Source organism: Ceratotherium simum, chromosome 6 (assembly GCF_057802395.1).
Source record: "Ceratotherium simum simum isolate JZ-2026a chromosome 6, ASM5780239v1, whole genome shotgun sequence".
NCBI classification, from domain to species: Eukaryota; Metazoa; Chordata; class Mammalia; order Perissodactyla; family Rhinocerotidae; genus Ceratotherium; species Ceratotherium simum.
Window position 1 is genome coordinate 17,339,957 of NC_141905.1, and position 3,602 is coordinate 17,343,558.

Genomic DNA, 3,602 nt, shown 5'->3' on the forward strand with positions numbered 1-3,602 from the left:
AGAGAGGAAGAAAACAGAATTCCATCTTGCACACGGTGGATGTAAGCTTGAAGGGAAAAAGCACTAGATGCCCTCACTGGATCCCTCCAGCTATAACAGCCTTTGATACTATGATATGAAACATATATTTGCAAAGCAAATGCTCTATTTAGATACAGTCCATGTAAACACTGTCTCAGTAGGCTACTCTTCAATTCCTTCTTAGAAGCGGCCCCTGTTTGTGAAGATAAAACAGGAAATAAGAATCTTTCCCATTAAGAGAATGAAAATAATAGACCTTCAGCACTTCTGGGAATTAAATTCTGTGTTATGGAAACCAGTGTTAATTAAATAGCCAGTTCTAACTCACTGCATACCTTTAAGTAAGAGATCTAACAGTTTGCCTCAAATTTCATTATATACATGGTCATATGACCTAGACGTTGGTGTCAATTTTTTTTCAGGCACTAGCATAAATCAGGATATTTTTCAAAAGGATTCAGTTAGTGAAAGCTTCTTATACCATGGAAGATGAATGTTGTGCGTTGACCATTTTTCTATTCTAATATATTTATAGAAGACATAACAGGTGGAAGAGGGAAGCTTAGGTTTCACTAAACTCTATGAATTTCTTTTAGTGTTTTACAGTGTATAGAGCACTTTTCACATGCGTTACCTCATTTAATCCACACAAGAATCCTGTGAGGTGCTAATTTTGTTCTGGCTTTAAAGATGAGTTTCCAGAGAGATTAAGTGACTTGGTCCATCTCACAAAGCTGGCACACAGCAGAGTCAAGATGCGAACCCAGGTCTTTCAGATTCAATCTCCCCCACCCTATACTGACATTTTCCCCCGAAAAATGGTGGTGGACCCCTGGCCGGGCAGCTTTCCTTAAAAGAAGGCCCTGAGGTTGTCCTCTTTAATCAGAAGGAAAGCAAAACAACAAAATGTGCTGAAGAGCATCTTCTGGTTTTCCACTTGTCCAGGAACTCTAAAGAAGAGAGAGGAGAGAAAGTGCCTGCAGAGAGGAGCCTCAATGAGCAGCAAGTCCCTGGCCGTGCAGGGATCCTAAGGCTCTGTGCTGGGCAGTACCAGGTTCCAGGACAGAGGGATGAGAGCAGTGGGGATAGAAGCCCAGTACAGGCCAAAGGGGATGCATTTTCTGCAGAGTTTTAAACATATATATGTAATAACATATACATATTATGTATTATATGATAATATATGAATAATCTGTAATGTCACTGAACAAGAGGCATAAACTATAAGAGAATCAAAAATGTTTATTTGGGGTCTTAGGAATTGCAATTCAGGAGGCATAGACTCAAGTAGAAACTCAAATGTGCTCCGAGGAGAGCAAAAGAGGCAAGGGTTTATAAAGGCAAAAAAAGATAAATTTCAGCAAAGTTACATAGGTTGTCTTGGAAGATCTGTGATTGGTGCCGGCAGCAACTGTCACTTCTTAGCTACGTGTGATTGGTTGCTAAGGCCATCTCTAAAGCAGAAAGTTCTTATCTATGGGAGTAAGCACATTTCTTGGAAGAAAGTCAGGCTGGAAGCGGGGAAGCACAGTTCAAAAGCTTACATTCCACCCGGGTAGAGACGTGCGGAAGCCCCGCTTCCCTCGTGGCCTTCCGGCTCCATTTTAGGTGCCCTTGACGTGTGTGACTCTGTTTTGTCATCACCTTCCACAATACACACACATACATATATATGCTTCAAATTAGCATACTCGTATTACTTATTCTTTAATAAAAATTGTATTTTACGTGGAATTTAATTCAGAGAACTCCCAGTTATAGTTAGCCTCTGACATACACAGACTCAGCTATGCCTGTTCTTCTCGAGTAAGTTTGTATCAGAATCGCTGTCTTTCAACAGAGTTCCTGACCCCAGCCCCTGTGGTACCCTGTAGTCCTACATTTAAACAACAGACTTGAACTAAATGATTGCACAGTGACTGTAAACACAAAGAAACAGATGTTAAGTTATTTCAATTCTGTCATTCTGTGTGACTATTTCAATTTCTTGTGTTTAAAATTAAACAGAGGGAAAACTGCAAGGTGCAATATTTTTGTTTGGGAAGTATAAATTTTAGTTTATATGTGAAATATTTTACTGATATTTGAATATATTTAATACCAAAATTATTATTCTTTTAATTGTTATTTAAAAGAATTAGTATTCTTTTAATTGTTAATTATCTTAAAACTAAAAAGGGAATCAAGAAAATAAAACATTATTTTAGAGATATAATTTAGTAGTTTTTTGGTGTGAACTTTTAGATAGGGTTAATCAGGCACAAAAATATTTGCAAACAGCCAGATTCAGGCATAAACATTGGGAAGTAAAACACGACGTTTTAAAATTGCTCCTTGAAGATCTGTGCACAAAATCTGTGGAGAAGGTCAGTAACTATGCAACAACATAATGAGAAAATTGATAGGCACTTGGAAGAAAGAATTGCATTTCAGAGAAGAATGCAAAGAGAAATTACACAAGCAGCTGGTCAGACATTGCCAGAAGAAATCACAAGGGCAATGTTTGAAAACCTTAAGCATTCTCACCAAGAACAGGGTACCCATTCTAAAGCGATACAATAATGTCAGTGTTCATTATGATTCAGTGATGTTCTCTAAATTTTGCAGAAGAAAACTTTCAGAAATTTTTACAAATATAATAGAAATTTATGACAGACTTTGAGATGGAGATAATCTAGTGGAATTCTTTGACTGTAGAGACATTTGAAAGCTGCTAGAATTGAGCCCCCCAAAACAAAAATATGGACAGTATTGCAATTTCTGGAGTTCATTGTGAAATAGGTTTTCTTATGAATACCTGCAAATATACACTTAAGCCTTTTTCTAAATATTTATATATCTTCTCTTCATATAAGAAAAATTTTAAATAAAATTAATGTGTTTTTAATCAACTATGATTGAAGATAAATAGACTTATCTGATTATATTGTCTAATGAACATGTATAAAGAAGATAAATTTTGTTTGCACAAGTTAAGACTTGAAAACATAAACAGTAATGTTTTATATTCATTACTGTGACAGGTCAATATGTAGGAATACATTTGTTTGTTTTTCAAAAAATATATTTATGTAGTTAAAAACATAATCCGTTACTTTTTCCCTTTTTTGTACGTAATATTTATTTTACTGATTATATATATAAAGTTCAATAAAGAACATTTTCACCATGTTTCTTTCCTATTCGTTATTGTTGTTTCATTTTATAATTATTACTAAAAACAATTTTGTTGTATAGAGGAGGAATGTTTACAATATGATCAACTCTGGGTGTAAATATGTTAGATATGGCAGTGGGTGAGGCACAGGGCTGGAAATGCAGTCAGGGAGAGTGGATGAAATTCTGTCAACAAGCAATTAGAGGCCTGACTCCCCTCTCCAATGCACATGGCCCCTGCTCTCCCACAGGCTCACACTAACTTGCGAGCCTTGCACATGCTGTTCCCTCTCCGTGGAACACTCTTTCACTAAATATTTGCATATCCTGTTCCCTTTCTTCCTGTAGGTCTCTCATCAGAGAAGCTTCCCACATCTATAAAAATAGCATCCTGTGTCACTCTCTATCCCCCTTACCTTATTTTA